Source organism: Podarcis muralis, chromosome 5, assembly GCF_964188315.1.
Source record: "Podarcis muralis chromosome 5, rPodMur119.hap1.1, whole genome shotgun sequence".
Taxonomy (NCBI): Eukaryota; Metazoa; Chordata; class Lepidosauria; order Squamata; family Lacertidae; genus Podarcis; species Podarcis muralis.
Window position 1 is genome coordinate 7,033,000 of NC_135659.1, and position 20,944 is coordinate 7,053,943.

Genomic DNA, 20,944 nt, shown 5'->3' on the forward strand with positions numbered 1-20,944 from the left:
CCAGAGATGGCCAGGCTAACCTTTGCCACCTGGGATTCCTGAGCAAGCTGCTGTTTTTCCTGCTCTCCATTTTCCCGACGAGTAGCAAATTTCAGTGCAGCATTTTACAGCAACTGCGGCCTAAAGAGTACTTTTTGTAAAATCTTGCAGTACAAATATAGGGTGAGTAGTGTGATAGCAGCCAATAATAATAATAATAATAATAATAATAATAATAATAATAATAATAATAATAATATATTATTATTATTATTATTATTATTATTTATACCCCGCCCATCTGGCTGACTTTCCCCAGCCACTCTGGGCAGCTCCCAATCATGTGTTAAAAACAATACAGCATTAAATATAAAAAACTTCCCTAAACAGGGCTGCCTTCAGACGTCTTTTAAAAATAGGATAGCTGCTTGTTTCCTTGACATCTGGTGGGAGAGTGTTCCACTGGGCGGGTGCCACTACCAAGAAGGCCCTCTGCCTGGTTCCCTGTAGCCTCACTTCTCACAGTGAGGGAACCGCCAGAAGGTCCTTGGCACTGGACCTCAGTGTCCGGGCTGAACGATGGGAGTGGAGACGCTCCTTCAGGTATACAGGACCGAGGCCGTTTAGGGCTTTAAAGGTCAGCACCGATACTTTGAATTGTGCTCAGAAACGTACTGGGAGCCAATGCAGATCTCTCAGGACCGGTGTTATATGGTCCCGGTGGCCACTCCCAGTCACCAGTCTGGCTGCCGCATTCTGGATTAATTGCAGTTTCTGGGTCACCTTCAAAGGTAGCCCCATGTAGAGCGCATTGCAGTAGTCCAGGCGGGAGTAGTCAAGCACCAATAGTAGCATTACAAGGATTGAGACAGCAGCATCAGTTTCCCCAAAGCAGGTTGCTTCACGATAGCCAGCTAACTGTAAAATATAGGGCTCTTTTGCTTCCCCTGCGTAGGAGCAAACTGCAAAACTTGTTCCTTCAAATCTAGGGAGGTGGCAAAGCACACATTTCAATGGTTTGGAGGACCCACCAGCTGTCAATTAAACAAGGACCTTCAGCTAGCAATTCAATGTTGTGCAGTTACTGACTCACACTTGCATGCATGAAAGGCTGAACCTAAGCCCTGAGCTCAAGATAGCAGAGTGGCCCCTGCTCCCACCCGCTTCTCAGTTGTTTTCTCTTCATGCTTCCTGGAACAAGTGAAGAAGGAGCCATGAGGCCATGGCTCCCTGCAAGTGAACTGAATCTCTCCAAAAGGGAGATTGGTGGCCTGCATATTTTCTAACTCAAAGATTGCATAATCCTTTTTGTAAGTAATCCAAGTACTTTACCTTTTAAGTCATTTGGAAACTTTTTTTGTCTTTATTTTACTGCCAGCAGATGCTGCTGCTGTTAACTTCTGGAAATTTGATGAGCAAAATATTCACTTATTTGCAAAGCTAAGTGTCTGTGATTTATTCTAGTCTAAGTGTCCCCATGAGGGGAAATATTTGTTTAAATGTGGATAAGGGCAGGTGTAAATCTAACCAAGTTTTAATGTGCTTGGAGCAATCGCCATTGTGGTAACTCTGCTACTGGAGAGTAAGAATCTCTTCCAGACCGCTCTCTCAAAATACAACATCCTAGCTCTAGGGACAAGAGTGAGGAACCAGGTTCTCCATATTCTGCAGGATTACATTTCTCACCGTCCCTAGTCATTGACCATGCTGGTTGGGGCCGATGGAAGCTGGAACCCCACCCAAGTCAGGTCCACCTCCTCAGTTTCCAAAGTAGAGTAGTACACCACATAGCAGCATTAAAGATATTCTTAGCTTATGATCAGTTGCAACAATGCAAATATTTCTAGTATGATAAAACGTTCAGCAGCATATGATGCAAAGTGTGCCCTGGGTTCAGACATGAAGAACCAGACATGAAGGGTCCAGCAGGGAAATCTCCTGCACAAGAGTGTGTTTAGCTCTTACGTTTCCATGGGGTTGCACCCCTCTCGCTAATTTGACCCAAGGTGTGGTTGCCACAAATGAAGTAGATCTCATCTATAATGATCCCAGTGTGACATCCCAATCCTGCAAAGCCAATGTAACTGCCAGCTGGTACCCTTCCAAGTTTGGCCCACTTTTTCAAAGCCTTGCAGATGAGAAAAGGGGTTGTATCCATTGTTGTGAACTTCAAAACAGCCCTCTAAACTTTAACCTCTGAGCAACCCTTTAATACACCTGAAGTGGCCTTAGGTAGGCTTGCAGCTCTATAGACAATAGGTCCAAACTGCAATGCTGACAAACTTGTCCAGTTCTATGTTGTGCCTAAAGGCTGAATCTTTCCCTCTGAACCCACTCCCTCCCCCCCCCCCCAGTGCATCTTGAAACAGCTGGAAAGAGATAGGAAGAAGAGGAAGAGGGAAATTATTTCCCTTTTGTATGCACCCTGTTGCAACCACCAACAGTTGCCAACCAAGGATGCACAGAACTGCTTTCACGTTTCCATAGACATCTGTTTGGCCACTGCAAGAACAGGATGCTGGAGCAGATGGGCCATTGGTCTGATCTACCAGGTTCTTTGCGTTCTTAAAATTGATTATTGAATGTACCTTGGGAATGATATCCTAGATCAATCCAAATTGTTCACAAGAGTTGTATAGCCCTTCTGAATGAAAAGAGCCAGAACTTGTCAAGACAGAGAGGGCAAAGGGGCTGCAAGGAGACACATGACTTCCTTGCAAGAATCCTGGGAACCTCAGTATATTAGTGGGGTTGGAAATGGTAACTCTGTGAGGATAAAACTACAGTTTCCAAGATTCTTTGGGGGAAGTCATGTGCACCTATGGTGTGATTCCGCCTAAGGAAACTATGCTGCAGCAATATTTCAGAAGGCTCTCCTTGATCAGTGCTAGAGCAACGCTTAAGCCAGGGATGGGGAACCCGTGGCCCTTCAGGTATTGACAAACTACAACTTTCATCAGCCCTTACATTGGCCATGCTGTCTGAGGCTGATGGGAATTGGAGTCCAGCAACATCTGGAGCCCAACAACATCTGGAACCCAACAACATCTGGAAGGGCACAAATTCCTCATTCCTGACTTAAGACTACCTGGTCCCCATTCATAGACCTGAACCCAGTGCCCCTTTGCTTTGCGTGCAGAAGGCTTCCTGTCTGCAGAATGTATTCCTCACAGCAAAGACACTGGCTGATCCACTATCCTTCACTCACCCTCTGGCCTTGGTGCTGAACAGAACCCAGGGGGAAGTCGTAGTTTCTGGAGAAACTTTCCTAGCTATCAGCATCTTAATAAGAAATGTGAGTTGGCAATCTGACTGCGAAGGAGTCAAGAGAGGAGAGAGCGATGTGCTCCATTCACTACTGCTGACAGCTTGTTTCATGCAGAGATTTCAATCACATGCGGAGGAGGGGAGAATTGTCCAGTTGAGTTTTATCCGTTTCCTTATAGGACTTGCCTGTAAAGAAAAACAAAACAACAAAACCCCATCTCTTAAAACATGATGGTTTAAAGCATGCTTTGTTCTGCATGTTGCATTTGTCTCTGGGGATGCTTGTCTTCAACTCACAGCGAGTGCTAAGTAGAATCTTAATGAAACGATTCGTAGAACTCAGCCCCTCAGAGTTGATTCAAAGTTTACCTGTTTCTTTCCTTGAGATTAATACTCACATGTGAAATAGAAGTTGAAATCTACTACCAAAGCCTGAAAATATGAAGGGATCGTTCAGCAAAGAGCTGCCGTATGTCCTGGGCTCCTGAACAGTGGGGTGAGAAGCTCTGTCTTCCCTGTGTGCTTTCAAAGCCCAGCAAACTTTTCTCCTAGGATGAGAGAAATGGCAGGGAGAAGGAGGGGGTTTCACCCTTCCCTCACACGTCTCTATTCCTCTCAAGCCTTCCCCTGCCAAAGACCCAACCCAACCCCAACCCCCCCAAAAAACCCCAGCTTTCACACCAGCAATGGGACTAGGCCAACATAAGTCTGGAGCCTGGACAGTGTGTGGGGTGGTGGGATTGAAGACAGACAGGGGAATCAGAACATGTAGTTCATCTGGATGAAAAAAAGAAATATCCTCACTCCAAGATTCCTATATGAACAGACATTTACAGGTAGTTTGAAAATATATGGCAACTTCCAATATATGCACATGCCTATATTTACATAGGGCTTTAAACATATTTTACTTTTACGTGGAGTGTAACTGTATTGTGCATTGTTCTTTCTTATATAGTCATGCTGGTGGTGCTGAGGTCTAAACCACAGAGCCTAGGGCTTGCTGATCGAATCCCTGCAACGGGGTGAGCTCCCATTGTTCAGTTCCCAGCTCCTGCCCACCTAGCAGTTCGAAAGCACATCAAAGTGCAAATAGATAAATAGGTACCGCTCCGGAGGGAAGGTAAACGTGTTTCCGTGAGCTGCTCTGGTTCGCCAGAAGCGGCTCTGTCATGCTGGCCACATGACCCGGAGGCTGTCTGCGGACAAATGCCGGCTCCCTCGGCCAGTAAAGCGAGATGAGTGTGCAACCCCAGAGTCATCCGCGACTGGACCTAACGGTCAGGGGTACCTTTACCTTACAGATTATTTGAATTAATTTTATTCTATTAAGGTATGAAAGGAGGAAATTGGTGCTGGGTGACCTCCCCTCTGCAAGGCCCTTATTCCCTTCTGATGCCTTGAATGCTGAAAAATGCAACACTTGAGTACTCAGTATCAGGTACCCTGGAAGCCAGACATGGTTGGGGAAGCTTTAGCTACTTGAGGTGAAGGAAAAACTGGCACCCCAAGCTCATTGTACATATAGATGACAAATTGATTTGCAGTTGTATCTTACTTAACTGGGGCTGAGTGGAAGTTGCTCAGAAAAGTAATTTCTGACACATGCGCTGCCCTCAGTACCTAAAAGCTGCCCACTCGCCACCCCACTGGGTGTCTATTTGCTACATGTTGCAGAACGTTGGGTGGGCAGGAACCTCTAGGGGACAGCCAGGACTATGGCAGTACCTCGCAACACCTGCTGCCTAGGGCAAATGCCTCATTCAACCTAGTTCTGATGGGGCCAGGCCTGTGTTCCATCAGAATCACTCCAAACAAAACAAAACAAAACAAAACAAAACAAAACAAAACAAAACAAAACAAACCTTTCCCCTGCAATCCTCTTCCCCAGGCAGCATCAACAATGCTTTTCTATGGAGGAGGAAGTAACAGACAGGTGTGAGTTTCTAACTGGGATACACACACACACACACACACACACACACACACACGTCTTCTGACACATCCATATAATTTACCCATGAATTCAAGCTCATGGGTAGCAACATAGTGGTTATATCATCAAGGGCAACTCCAAGTGTGTAACTTGCTCCAACACAGACTGGCAAAGCACTGAGGCCCCAGGAATCTCTTCCTCCAGTCTCCCCAAATCCACCTCTTTGGCCTAAGACTGTGAATCTATAGGAGCCAAACTTCTGATCTGAAGAGAAGCATTTCTTCACCTTTATGTTGTCTCCTTGTAGGAAGCACTTATTCCCCCTTGTTTGGGTGTGGGTGGGTGACATCTACAAGAGTCCTGTCTCAAGCTTTGCAGACTCCAGGTCACTGGCCTCAGGTTATGAGGGTTCCAGACTACAGACTAGAAGCATCAGGAACCTTGATTGGTAGTGAAGCAGCCTGAAACGTGGCCATCGTCTCTGCCTCTGACTTTCAGCATGATGCCAGGGCCATGCCAGTAAGACTGCATGTTTGTGTGGGTGGAAGGAAGGAAGGAAGATAGATGAGAGAGAGATAGAGAGGGATATATTCTAGGGAATCCAACTTTTTAACCACTTTCCAGATAGTGCACCATATCTATATGCATGGAATCACTGAAGGCTAACAACCCTGACCCTTCAGAGTGAAAGTTGTCTGTGCTATAAATTATTATGTCTAAGTGACAGGAAAGGTAAAGCAAAATGGGAAGTGAGAAGAATGGAATGTAGCAAAAAGAAAAAGGCCTGGAATGTGAATGAGGGTGTAACAGCAGTAGAGGGATCAAATAAAAGGAAGAATGGCAGGGAAAATGTCCAGAGAGTCTTTAGGAATGTGTGCTGCTCCCTGGCTCCCCTCCACAGCTCTCCTGGCAAGCAGAAATGTGCTGATGCTATGCAAACAAGGCCTGGAGGAAAAGGGAAGATGCTAATGGATCTTCCGACTGAGCTATAAATACACAGGTGGTCAAGGTTTCGCAAAGAGTCATCGTGGGGCGGGGAGGAGCCAGAAGAGTTTTTCTTAAAAAAAAACCAACAACTATTAGAAGAATTTCATTTATGAAAAGATGGTGTGACAAAAAGAAAGAAGAAAGGGAGTGAGAATGAAAAAGAGAAAAAATATTCAGTCCCATTTCCATTCATTAGTATACAGATGTGATTAATCTTATTCTCCTAATACACACATAGTTATCAATAACATAATATATTCTGAGTAAACTCATTCCAGATATCATTGTATTTATCCAAAGAAAGCCTGTGTCTATAAGCTGTCCATTCATATGTTGCCAACATTGTCATGTTGTCAAGCCATTGATAAAGTAGAATTGTATCTCTGTTCTTCCAGTTCATCAGTATCAGTCTCTTTGCCACCATTGGGGAGCCAGAAAAGTCTTTACCCTTGATGGTGTGTAGTCAGAAAGTTTCCAGCTGTGCAAGAACTAGGGGTGTGAGCCCTTTTGCATCCCTCAAATATTTTTGGGGTGGTCCCAGCTCTCCCCCCCCCATGTCCAAAAAAACATGGAGGCAAAGCACAGAGCCGAGCACAGTGGCCAGCTCTTCCTCCTCCTCCTGCCATGTCACTGCCCCCATCGGACTCATAATCTAGTGCTTCTGGCAAGAACAGAAGGCTTGGCAAGCTTTTTATCTATAGGCCTTCCGACCAGTGCATTGGCCTCATGGGTCTCATGAGTAAGCAGCAGGCGTCCTTTATAATGTGCATTGCTGATGATTTGTGCTCATGATGCTATTGGGGTGGTTATATGTGATCATACTTTCAGCACCATTTGCACCTAAAAAAGTTTCAGGGCAGTTATTTTGCTTCAGCTGCAGCCAGTGCATGGGCCATAGTTTCCTGCTAAAACCCTGTAACTTTTCATACTACAAGTGTTCCATTTTATCTATCCTTCTCTATCTCTCTATCTCTCTATCTCTCTATCTCTATCTCTATCTCTATCTCTATCTCTATCTATCGCTATCGCTATCGCTATCTCTCTCTCTCTCTCTCTCTCTCTCTCTCTCTCTCTCTCTCTCTCTATCTCTATCTATCATCTATCTATCTATCTATCAATCATCTATCTACCTATCATCTATCTATCTATCTATCTACATCGGTACCTCGCAAGACGAATGCCTCGCAAGACAAAAAACTCGCTAGACGGAAGGGTTTTTTGTTTTTTGAGCTGCTTCGCAAGACGATTTTCCCTATGGGGCTTGCTTCGCAAGACGGAAACGTCTTGCAAGTTTGTTTCCTTTTTCTTAAGACCGTTGATACAGTTGCGACTTGACTTCGAGGAGCAACTCATAGAACGTGGTGTGGTAGCCTTTTTTGAGGTTTTTAAAGACTTTGGTGATTTTTGAAGATTTTTTAAAACTTTTCCGACACGTGCTTCGCAAGACGAAAAAAATCACAAGACGACAAAACTCACGGAACGAATTTCGTCTTGCGAGGCACCACTGTATCTATCTATCTATCTATCTATCTATCTATCTATCTATCTATCTAGCCCTGCTTCTCTTGTGCAGTTGGCCAAGAGTGCCCCTCCAGCTGGCAATAATGGAGAAGCATTGCAGAACAAATAATAAAACAAAAAGATGCATGGCCAGCTCATAAACAAATCCACCACTGACACACCATTATTGCATCAATGGCATGTTACAGAGTACACTCACAAGAACAGCAATCTAGTCCAAAAGGGTCCTTGCTCCATACATTTTGTTTCTCTTGTTGTCTTGATCTCCGTGCTAAACTGTTCTAGTTTAAGCAGGCAAAACAAAGCAAAAATGAGGAGGTGAGTGGATTCTTTAACAACTGGGCTGGGCTGCAAAGTGCTATTGCTTTGTTTCACAGCTGTTTCCTGCATCTGGCCATGCCAAGTGCTTAAGCTTTAGCAGCTGACATGGTTTCCTTTGTTAGCAGCTTCACGCTTCTGTTCGCATCCATCAGAGGCAAGGTCCAGGCCAGCACAGCCCATCTGGGTGTGTGGTGTACTTCATCTATGTCAAGTTCCTCCAGCTAATGAAAATACTTCTCCAGAGTGAAAACTGTACTTTGCAATCCCAGCCTATCTGTGATTGAAGTCTAAACTCCGTGAAATTCTTGGCTAAAACCTAAATAGCACTCCAAGATTAGGATGATAGATGCTTCGCTCCCCAGAGCTTGACAGTTAATGGTTCTGAAAAGAAACCTCCAGATGTTTGCTGTGTTGGTGTCCTGGAAATCCATTTCACCTCCATGTGCGTTCCCTGTGCAGCCTGGGAACCAAAGGTTCTTCTCCCATGATTCAACCCTCCCTTCACCCACGAGGTCACCGTGTATCTCTCAGCCTCCTCCGCTTCCAATGCTGAAGGCACTGCCTCCTGCTTGCCAGGTCTGCAGCCAATTAGAAGGAACAAATGGCTCTGAATGAGCACAGGTGGTAGCCGACCTCCTGCTGTTGGGTGTATGAGAGCTGGCTTCTCATCAAGATGGAGCACAGGTGCTTTGCAGTTCATTATCATTAAGAGAGGGAAGTTGTGGGAGGCGGAAGATGGAGACAGTAAAAGGCGCTGGAGCCCCTGGGTGGGAAGGGGGTGCCAGAGAGGAGGAGGAGGAGGAGGAAAATACCTAAAACATTTCCATTTTAGACAATTGACTTTGTTATGCCTCTGTGCTCCAAGGTGCTCTGTGAACTCCTGAAGCAAATATTAGAGGGGAGTAATGAATGGTGTGTTAAATCTGGACATGGAAACACAGCTTCAGATTCATGGTGAGCTATGCAGGCCTTTTTTGCACATCGCAGAGGGAAAACTGCAGATTTGCTGAAGTGGAGCTCTCCTCAACCTGGTGCCCTCCAGAATGTTTTGGATTCCTAGCAGCACCTGCCAGCATGACTGGGAGCTGCCGTCCAAAACATCTGGAGGGCACCAGGTTGGGGGTGGCTGCTGCAGTGGTGAAGGCACCAAATTACAAACCAGAAAAATTATCCCACTTCTGATCTCATCTCTTAGGTCCCCCACTCTCTCTTAGTCCCCACTATGCAATACTGGCCTACCTTGCAAGGGCTCATGCAAGTCATTGCAACAAAATGTGTGTGGAATGTCATGCACGCTCTAAAAGTGCAAGCGAAACACCAAGTACTGTGATGGCCGTTATTCTTCAAGTCAGCCAGTCCTGGTGCACCAAAACATAGGCCAAGCTGCATGATGTCACATTCACACTGCACAGCATTTAGTTGCACACTTAAAATATTTCAGGTGCATATTTAAATACCTTGGCCGTCCCTCTCTTTTAGCCTGACCAGTGCTTAGTTATCTACACAAGCAGGTGCCAGGGGGTGAACAGTCCAGCCTCCTGCAGATGGTTTGCCATGTGATCCTGGCTGTGCATTTGATATTTCTTATCAGTCCTGTTCATGTGTTACTCATGTGTTACTTGGAGTGTGGTCATGCCTCTTTCCTCCAACAGCTGTGTGTTGCCCCATTGAGTGAGCTCCTGCTTGTGTAGGGCTTTCTCAGTATCGGTGCACTCAGTTGCTCAGGGGCACCTACACATGAGATGGAGCTTGTGCATTGTGGGTTTCATAATAGCTCTATGCGGGGCTGCCCTTGAAGCTGTCCCAGAAACTCCAGCAGGTGCAGAATGCTGCAGCGAGGCTCCTCACTGGGTCTTTAAAGCCCTTCACGGCCTAGGACCCTCATACCTACGGGACTGCCTCTCCTGGTATGCCCCGCGGAGGACCTTAAGGTCCATAAATGGCAACACCCTAGAGGTCCCAGGCCCTAAGGAAATTAGATTAGCTTCAACCAGAGCCAGGGCCTTTTCAACACTGGCTCCGGCCTGGTGGAACGCTCTGCCTCATGAGACCAGGGCCCTGCATGATCCGATTTCTTTCCGCAGGGCCTGTAAGACAGAGTTGTTCCACCTGGCCTTTGGCTTGGAATCAACTTGATCCCCTTCCCCTCTTTCCTTTTTCCTTTTTCCTTTCTCCTTCTGTGATGGAACTCCTATTTGGGGACTTCCCTGGCTTTTTTCTGGTCCACGTAGGACCAGTCTGGATAGTTGGCCTTGGTGAAGATTTGAGGTTTTCATCCCCAAAAAGTTTTTGATTTGAGTTTCTACTGAAATGAGGCTGCATTTTAATGTTGTATTTTAATCTTGTTTTTAAGTTGTATATTAATCAATTGTTTTTATACCTGGTGTTAGCCGCCCTGAGCCCGGTCTTGGCTGGGGAGGGCGGGGTATAAATAAAATTTATTATTATTTTTAAAAAGAACTACAGGTTGTTTCAGGGAGGAGACACAGCCCCATCCCAACAATACACAGTTATGCCTTAAACACAGTTAAAAGAGTGGCGCTCCTCTCTTCTTCCTGCCTTTCCTCCTTTGAAATATATGTTCAAAAAGAAACAAAATGTTGGTGATGGAACAGGTGGTGAAATCCACTTTCAGTGGCCTAGGGTGTTGTTAAACACTCAGTGTGGGTGGCCTGGATGGGGGCTGTGACAGGCTCCTTACGCGAGGAATGCTGGATCATTGCCCCTAAATTGGCACCAACTGAATGAATCATAGAATCCTTGAATGGTAGAGTTGGAAGGGACCCAAGGATCATCTAGTCTAACCCCCTGCAATGCAGTATTCTCAGCTAAAGCATCCATGGCAGATGGCCATCCAACCTCTGCTTAAAAACCTCCAAGGAACGGGAATCCATCACCTCCTGAGGGAGACCATTCCATTGCTGAACAGCTCTTACCGGCAGAAAGTTCTTCCTGGTGTTTAGTTGGAATCAACTTTATTGTAACTTGAAGCCTTTGGTCTTACCCTTTGGAGCAAGAGAAAACAAGTCTGCTCCATCGTCCATGTGACAGCCCTTTAGATATTTGAAGGTTGCTTTCATATCTCCTCTCCGTCTCCTCTTATCCAGGCGAAACATACCCAGCTCCCTCAACTGTTTCCACATCCTTGATCATATCCATCGTCCTCTGCAGGCTATTACTTCCCTTGATCTGGACACTATACTTCTGTTGACACAGCCTAGAATAGCTCTTTCCTTTTTCTTTTTCTGCTGCTGCTGCATCACACTGTTAACCCTGGTTAAGCTTGTGGTCTACTAAGACTCCTAGATCCTTTTCACATGTACTACTTTTATACTACTGCATTTTATATTTGTGCAGCTGGTTATTCCTGCCTAAGTGCAGAACCTTACATTTGTTGCTATTGAAATTCATTTTGTTAACATGTGCCCAGTTCTCCAATCCGTTAAGGTCATTTTGAATTTTGATTCTGGCTTCTGTAGCATTAGCTACCGCTCCCAGTTTGGTGTCATCTGCAAATTTGATGAGCATCCTCTCAATTTCTTCATCCAAGTCATTTATAAAGAAGTTGAACATCAAGGGGTCCAGGACAGAACCCTGCAGCCCCCCACTTGTCACTTTCCCCCAGGCTGACGAGGAACCTTTAATGAGTACTCTTTGGGTTTGGTCAGCCAACCACCTAACCGTTGTCCAGCCCACATTTTACTAGCTTCACCGTAAGAATATCACGGGGGACTTTGTCAAAAGCCTTACTGAAATCAGGATACACTACACCCACAGCACTGCTTTTCAGAGTGATTAACGTACCTGCTTCCCATAGTCATTTGCATTTTTTGCTCTTTGTGGAGGTCATCTAGCCTGCAGGCACCTCTTTTTATTTCATTATTTCCTTCTGAGCCCCCTGCCCAACACCCATCCCGACTAATATAACTAATAATGTCAGAAACCACATCTGTGCATCATGCAAAGACTTCATGATCTTTGGGAGAGGCCCATGGAAACGCTACTTTTGATGGCCCTGCCTCAAGGAAAGAAATTAAGAAAACAGGAGGGGTGGAAGGAGCTTTCTAATTATACGCAATTAGCTCTAATTAATGCTCGCATACTGTGCCTGGCACCCCAGAAGTGGAAGAGTCATGCCGGTGACTTTGCAGCCTGCTACTTAAACAGCCTGGTTTCTAATAGTGTCTCTCCTTTGGCAGCTTGGAGCCAAATTAGCTGACCTTCAGGGAAGGGGTGAACCAGTTAGCAGAGGACCCCCCCAAAAAAATTGCTCTTAAAGAGTTTTAAAACACACACACCTTATGCTCTTCTGCAACGTTTGGTCATGATTACTTGGTATCTTAAGGCACGTGAAAAGACACCAAGAGGCATTTGAACAGGTGAGAATGTACCACTTTTGCTTATGCTGGAAAGTGGGAGAAACATCGCTATAAGGTTACAATGGTAGAAATAGTATTTGTCCAGCCCTGGCGAATACTGAATATCATTGCATATCAACCACTGCATACAAAAACCAAATAAACAGAAAACATTCTGCAAAGATTTGAATACTAAGAGAACTTCCAAAGAATAGGCAACATCCAAATTCACAGAAAGAGAACTTTAGGGTGGAAATGACTTTTTTCGGGGGGGTTTAAAGCCAAGGCTGCATTCAGGAGTGTGAGGTATTCACTGAGAAGAGGGGTTTTGTGTGTGTTTTTAAATTTGCATTTTATTTATTTGTTAACATTCTTATATTACATCAGTAAACGTTGTCATATTACAATACAGGACTTACTATAATATAATTTCCAACATGTATACATTAATTATATACAAATTTTATATACCTAGAAAGAAAATGAAACAAATAAAAGAAAGAACAAAGAGAAAAAACAACACCCCCCTAAATCATATACATACCAACACACTAGACTTTTTGTCTATCCCGTTGTATATTCCTTTTTTACAAATGAATGTACTCTTATTATTGTATATTTCTTTACATATCATCTAATGCATTCCTATGTCAATATGTGCTCTTAGTCTTATTTCTCAACTCAGTCTCACTCCAATGTCAATCAAATGCTAGCATAGATAGCAAACCTTTACTGTATTTTTGAACATATGGTTTATATCTATCCCACTTTTCCATAATTTTTTGTTTTGAATTGCCTCTCAGGGCATTTGTTAACTGCGCCATTTCAGCAAATTCTTGTAGCTTGTAATGCCAGTCTGTTATTGTCGGGGCTTCTTGTTCCTCCCACCCCTTTGCCACCAAAGTCCAAGCTGGGGCCGTTGCATATAAGAATACCTCCCTAAAGGCCTTCGGGATGTCGCTGCCAATGATGCTTAACAGAAACGCCTCTGGTCTTTAAAAAAATTTATTCCAAACATTTTTTTCAACTCCTCGTAAATTAAGCCCCAGAACACTTTGATCTTCCTACATGTCCACCACATATGATACATGTCACCATTAGTCCCACCACACCTCCAACAAGTATTCGCTAAATTTTTATACATCTTCGATAGTCTTGAGGGGGTGAGATACCATCCATGCTGCATCTTTAACATATTTTCTTTGATGTTATAACACGACGTAAATTTCATATTTGTTCTCCATTCAGCCATCATTATTGGACGTCCAATGTCCTGTGCTCATCTAATCATTGTTGCCTTAACCTCCTCCTCCTTAACTTCCCATTCCAGGAGGAGTCAATATATTATCAAATTTATCCTGATTTTATTATTTATTAATTCTGTTTTGAGTTTAGAGGGCTGATTATATCAAATCCAATCTTTTTATCTTGTTTAAATATTTCATATATTTGATGGTATTCCAACCAACCAGAAAGCTGGTCTTTTATCTCCTCATATTTTCTAAATTTAATTTGGCCGTCCTCTTCTAACAATAAAGCATTATATGTTATCCATTCTTCTTTCATGTTTTTCTTTTTTACCGCATTTGCTTCAACTGGCGAAATCCATCTTGGGGTTTTGTTTAGGACCAAGTATCAGTGGGGTGACAGCAGTCACGAAATTAAAAGACGCCTGCTTCTTGGGAGGAAAGCAATGACAAACCTAGACAGCATCTTAAAAAGCAGAGACATCACCTTGCCAACAAAGGTCCGTATAGTTAAAGCTATGGTTTTCCCAGTAGTGATGTATGGAAGTGAGAGCTGGACCATAAAAAAGGCTGGTCGCTGAAGAATTGATGCTTTTGAATTACGGTGCTGGAGGAGACTCTTGAGAGTCCCATGGACTGCAAGAAGATCAAACCGATCCATTCTGAAGGAAATCAGCCCCGAGTGCTCACTGGAAGGACAGATCCTGAAGCTGAGGCTCCAATACTTTGGCCACCTCATGAGAAGAGAAGACTCCCTGGAAAAACCCCTGATGTTGGGAAAGATGGAGGGCACAAGGAGAAGGGGACAACAGAGGACGAGATGGTTGGACAGTGTTCTCGAAGCTACCAGCATGAGTTTGACCAAACTGCGGAAGGCAGTGGAAGACAGGAGTGCCTGGCGTGCTCTGGTCCATGGAGTCGCGGAGAGTCAGACACGACTAAATGACTAAACAACAACAAAGTATCAGTGGAGAAGCTGAAGTTTACATGCTGTATGGTTGACTATAGTATGGTGAGCTAGCATTGTAAAGGGTTGGGGCATCTCTCTGTCTTCTTGTATCTTCATAAGGTTTACTTCTAAGGCCAGAAGAACTATATTATAGTAGATCAGTTTGTGATGTACCAGTATATCTTAAAGTTAATGTAGCTAGTGTGTTTATGCTTGACTTGTGCCACAAGACAATAAAGACTTTATACTTTGTATTGAACTGAGTGGGAAATGAGTTTTCTGAACTGGGAACTCTAGGGAAAGGGTGACTACTGGAAAGCAAGAAAACTCTAACGTTTTGCTGGAAGACTCTGCAGGAGCTGTGCATACTCTGCAGATCACACTGGTCAAAGTGTGGTGTAGTATCAAGAACAAATGGTGGACCCAAGTCTAAAAAGGTTATGGGTCGACTGACGTCTACAAGTCTAACAAACCGCTAGCTAGAGAAAAGTGTTTTTGGCTTAAATATGCTTCCGTTGTAGATACAGTTACTATGGTACTTATTAGGAGAGCAATAAATGGAATGAATGAACTTGGAGACAACCTCAGCCTCCAGCAATGGAGTGCTTTCTCCCTGATATGAAACTACCCCTCATGGTTCTGAGCAATGCTATTTCCCTCTGTATCCATCATTATGAATTTTCTGCTGCCTAATTAACCCAGTGCTAGAAGCCTTAAAAAATAGTTTAAGCAGTGTACTGTGAAACTCTCCTGTTATCAAAATACAACAATAGTGCTCTGTTGAAAGATGAAAAACTTACTGCCCTTGCCACTTCTCATTTCAGCTGCTTTCACCAGAAACTCCAGGCATTAGCCATGAATTGCTATCCTTGAACCCAAAGCTTTCTAATCCAGCAAGGGGTGTTTTTGTTCTCTTTATGAGTGCATCCACATCCCTCTGGAAGCCCCTTCACTGGTCAGGAGTAAAGTTCGGCAGACAAAATTTATCAAATGACATTTTATCCTGCAAAAATATCTGAGTTTTTTTCTTTTTCTCTCCTTGCTCCCCAAGAAAAAGTACGCCACTTTGAAGAATGTTAACTGAACATTTTTTTGTGGCAGATGCCATTTTCCTCACCTCACCATGCTGCAGAATGACACCAGGTCTGGTCGTTGTGGAGGCTGCAAAATGCTGGTTGTCAGCACTGTTGCTCATTCTACCATTTGGAGTCGCGCACGTGTGCTCACACAAACACACACCCCTTTAGGTGATAAAAGAAAGAAGCTGTGCTACTGCCATTGCTGGTGGCGAGCATTGCCTTCAAGAAATTCAACCCCCACCCCCATTTCTGTGCCCACAAGAAGGACAGAGAATTTCAAGAGGCCATTTGCAAACAGCTCATGACACCAGCCTCTCCCTTGTAGTTACTGGCCTGATACTGGTTTCGTTGGCAAAAGATGCGGAGAGACACAGGCAGCTGGTGTGGGAGAAGAGGAGGATAAAAAGTCAGTGAGAGGGATCTAACTGAAAACAAGCATGAAGACATAGGATGGGGCAAGTTGAAGGAGTATGCAGAAGAGAATGGGAAGCCTGCATAGAGATTTGCGGAGAGCGACCTTGACACATCGCCCTGCTCGTTTTAGAAATTAAGCCTGCTCATTCCATTCAGTCTGCTTTGTTGCCTGCTGCATTACACTGAACAGAAGCATTTCATCTGAAATTATGCCAGGGGAGTGAATGAAAGGTTAATGCAGCAATTAAAAACAGTATGAATATTGCAGTGCTAGTATAGCTCCCTATCCAGCAAACAGGTCTAATTCAATGTAAGCCTGTTAAACGTGAGACAGTAATGAGTTCAGCTAATTGAGTGTGTGCTGAGCAAGTCAGCAATCTGCAAGTACTCTCAAAAAGCTGCAAAACAAAACCATCCCTACATTGCTTCCTACAAGGCATAAGGATTTTTTTAAAGGAGTCGGGGACAAAGGGAAGGTAAGACATGGCGAATACTGTGGAATGCTGGAATCACAGGAACACACACGGCTTGTGGGAAATGTTGCCCTGATAGTAAATGGTATGAGTTATTGTTTTTGGTCCCTGGAAAACCAAATGGAGTTTGACCCTGATGCGACTGCCTATATTAAGGCGCATAAAGTGATCATCTCAGTGTGGATGCCAAATGACCTGGACTGGGAAAAGGCAAGCCAGATTCACCAACTTCTGCAAGGTTTCTTTCAGCTGATGCAGCTCAACTGCTCATCTACCTTTCATAAAGGTGCCTTGCATACTTGTAAAATCTACAAGAGGACCCAACACCAAGTTCCTTCTTGGGCTCCTTCCTAGTCAAAAGGTTGAGCACCCCTTGGACGCTACCTGCCAGAGGCTTAGAATCGTATGGAAAGCACCAAGCTTTTCCCATCTCCCCTTCTCATCAGAGGCACAGCTAGAATCCCATGAGCCCTCGGAAAGGAGCTGAATCAGCATGCCCCTCCACCACCAAAAAAAATCACTTTGACACAAAGCCACATTAGAAATTATTAGACCTGAGCCAAGTGTTCAAAGCATCCAGAATGAGGGCAAGCTGGAAAGGCTATACACCTTTGAGCTGCAGTGGGGACAAAGGATAGGAAGCTTCTCTTGTGTTTGATCTTGCAGCAACAGTGGTGGTGCATTGCCACACATGCACACACAGGTCATACACGCCATAGCCTGATAGATTTGGGGGGGTGGGGTTGGAGCCAGTTTTGCCGACTCCCAGATATGCCTCTATTTCTCATCATGATGGAACAAAGGGCCCAACTGCATGTGACATTATGTTGCTTGCCCTTGACCACAGGGTTTTTCTTGCAGCAATGGTCAGTGCTGGGGAGGGATGGGACCCTGGCATGGTGGATCGTGGGGCTTCAGCCCTTTGCACCATGAGATCAGAACAAGCAGCATGATGCTGAGCTGCCAGCTGGACCAGGAAGATTTTCCTCTGGAAAAGTGCTGAGAGTCTGATTCTGGCAGCCTCTCTCTTGACAAGAGTGGTATCCGAGTTCACATTAATTCTCTTGTTGACTGGCTAGTTATGAGTTATGTCTGTGTGCAGTGAAATAAATAAATACACTCAGGATTGGGCAGAAGTACTGCCTCTCCGCATAGACACAAATGGAGCGTTCCAACCAGGGGCCAGCACAACTATGGGGTGGGTTGTGGTACCTGTGTGGGCCACACCACCTCTGCCGCCAGAACCAATTTGGGACAAGATTGCACCAATTTCCAATGAGATCTCGCGGAAATCATGCACGATCCTGAGGAGCGTTTGAGAACTCACGTGGTTTCGGTGTGATCTCACCTAAAATCAACACCATTGCCCAGTAGCCGCAAGGCTATTGATTGCGAAAAATTGGAAAAGTGGTATAATACCGACAAAAACAGAGTGGCTTGTCAAATTATTGGAGTATTACATTATATCCAAAACAATGGGAGAAATTGGAAAGATCTCAAAACAGAAGATAAACAAGGACTGGAAGGTATTTAAAGGATATTTGCAAAATCATATTGAAAAATCAGAACTCCTATTAGAATAAATAAGTTGCGTTATAAATACTGAAATACTAAATAAGTTGGATAACAATGTGTAACATAAAAAGAAGTAGAAAGTTGGTTTAAAAGTGTGTGAAAGAAAGTAATAGAAGTGGAAAGAAATTGCAATTGAGTAGATTGGAAGTCTAACACAAGGGTGAGGGATGGTGGTGGGAATAGGAAGTATGTGTGGGATTGAGAGTGGGTATGTATGAATATTTTTAAGGACTGTATGAAATGTCTGTTTGTCTGTATATTTGTAATAAGGTAAAGGTAAAGGTACCCCTGCCGGTACGGGCCAGTCTTGACAGACTCTGGGGTTGTGCGCCCATCTCACTCAAGAGGCCGGGGGCCAGCGCTGTCCGGAGACACTTCCAGGTCACGTGGCCAGTGTGACGAAGCTGCTCTGGTGAGCCAGAGCCGCACACGGAAACGCCGTTTACCTTCCCGCTTGTAAGCGGTCCCTATTTATCTACTTGCACCCGGGGGTGCTTTCGAACTGCTAGGTTGGCAGGCGCTGGGACCGAGCAACGGGAGCGCACCCCGCCGCGGGGATTCGAACCGCCGACCTTTCGATCGGCAAGCCCTAGGCGCTGAGGCTTTTACCCACAGCGCCACCCGCGTCCCTAATATTATCCATATTTGTAATATGGATAATATTAATATTTGTAATATGGATAATCCCTAATATTATCCATATTTGTAATATGGATGTATTAATGTTGAATTAAATAAAATATTTTTTAAAAAAATAAAAATCAACACCGTTGCCAGCAGCGCTTCCATCAAGCAGTGAAATGGGGTGCACCATCGCATACCCCACCATGTAAGCCCTTACTGGCAGTCTGAATTGGTGCAGCCCAGAACAGCTTTACTCCTTAATATGAGGAACCAGGGTGAGTTTGAACACTTGGAAGTACCAGTACTTGCAGGCTAGATTTGCATGGCATGCAGATGGTGAATATGTGAAACGTACACTCTCAGAATACAAAAGCACATGGCTATGCGCAGCAACTGACGGAAGACAAAGGGCGTGGTTGTTCGGATCTCCAACAGCCCACATGGAACAAAGCCATGAAGCAGCTGTTAACAACCTTTCCATCCCTCCGTGACCTTCATCACATATGTGTAATGTGGCTCTCAAGCTTGCAGGGGGCCAGTATGTATTTGACTGTAGTCTATGCTACAACCACAAACCTCTTCCTGGGCCTGTGGGGATACTGCTAAAAGATGAAAGGGAAGCAGGCAAGGGTGTTCACATCCCATCATGCATTTTCTGGCTGCCATCTGAAATAAAAGCATTTCATCACAGGGTGTCACCCATTCTTTCTCGTGCACAAGCACACACACTTCCATTATTATTATTTTTTGCATGCTGCTGCAAAGTGTCTGCTCTGCAGTCTATTGCAATAAACATGCCAGAGTAATTAATGTCTTTACAACTTATTACAGTCCTCAGATAATTAATCACAAAAGCTAAACATGCGGTCTCACCCTCCTAATGTGTTAATGCTCTAATTATTATGCCTCAATTAAGGGGAAGTCAGTGCTCCTTACGTACAAGTGCATGTTTAATAAGGGCGCTTGAGTGCAGGCAGGCTGGGGAGGAAGGAGGAGATATGCGCGAGGAGGGGGAGAGGGAGAGAGGGGGCCATGTGATCCTTAATGAGGTTTCATGCGTGGCTTTAGGCAAAGAACTGACAGCCCCTATCTTGAATCTCACACTTGGCTGCGTGCGGAACTCTGAGCCATCTGCGGTGCCTTTGCACTCCGTCTCCCCTGCCAGGATATTTTTAGGAGTGGTGACATTTGTGCGTGAAGAAGGTGGAGCCTGTCAGATGAGCTGTAAAACGCCAAATCTGGTAGGGCTGCGACTCGAGGGGTTCACTGGTTTGTCCAGGCTGCCTACCAATCAGGACTAGGCCACAGTTAGGCAGGACTCAGTTCTCTATCACTTTGTCTCATCCACCCATCCTTCTTCTTCTTCTTCTTCTTCTTCTTCTTCTTCTTCTTCTTCTTCTTCTTCTTCTTCTTCTTCTTCCTTTTACTGCGTGCTCTCAGGTAGGCCCCGCCCCTTTTACTACACAAAAAGAGGACCAGAGTGAAGACTGCTCACTCACAGTCCACTCTGCTGGCTCCGCCTCCTCCCACCACAGATAGGTACATCTGAACTGAGGTTAGATGGGAACTTCAAAGGGCTGTGAAGTGGGGAGGCGGACCAGGAACTTCTGCCGGTGTCTCAGGGATTGGGGGTGCCACACGTGGCCATGCAAAGGGCGCCCTCCAGTTGATGGGAGAGTGGTTATTATTACTACTACTACTACTATTATTTATTAAATTTCTATACTGCCCTTTATCCAAACTTTTTTATTGTTTTATTTTTTTACAATTATTCCCCACCTCCAAGGAACTTCAAGTTGATGTACACAGTTCTCCTGTTCCCCTAGTTTTCCCTCACAACTCCCCCCCCCCCATAAGGTAGGTCAGGCTGAGAGACAGCAACTAGCCCAGGATCACTCAGTAAGCTTCATGGCTACGTTGGGATTTAAACCAAAAAGCAGCTACCCACTGAAGTCCTTGCCTCTGGGTTTTGCAAGGCACTTCTCCAGCCAAATGTGGGATGCGGGTGGCGCTGTGGTCTAAACCCCTGATCCTCTTGGGCTTGCCGATCAGAAGGTTGGCGGTTCAAATCCCCATGATGGGGTGAGCTCCCGTTGCTTGGTTCCAGCTCCTGCCAACCTAGCACTTTGGAAGCACGCCAGTGCAAGGAGATAAATAGGTACCGCTGCGACAGGAAGGTAAACGGCATTTCTGTGCACTCTGGTACTCGTCGCG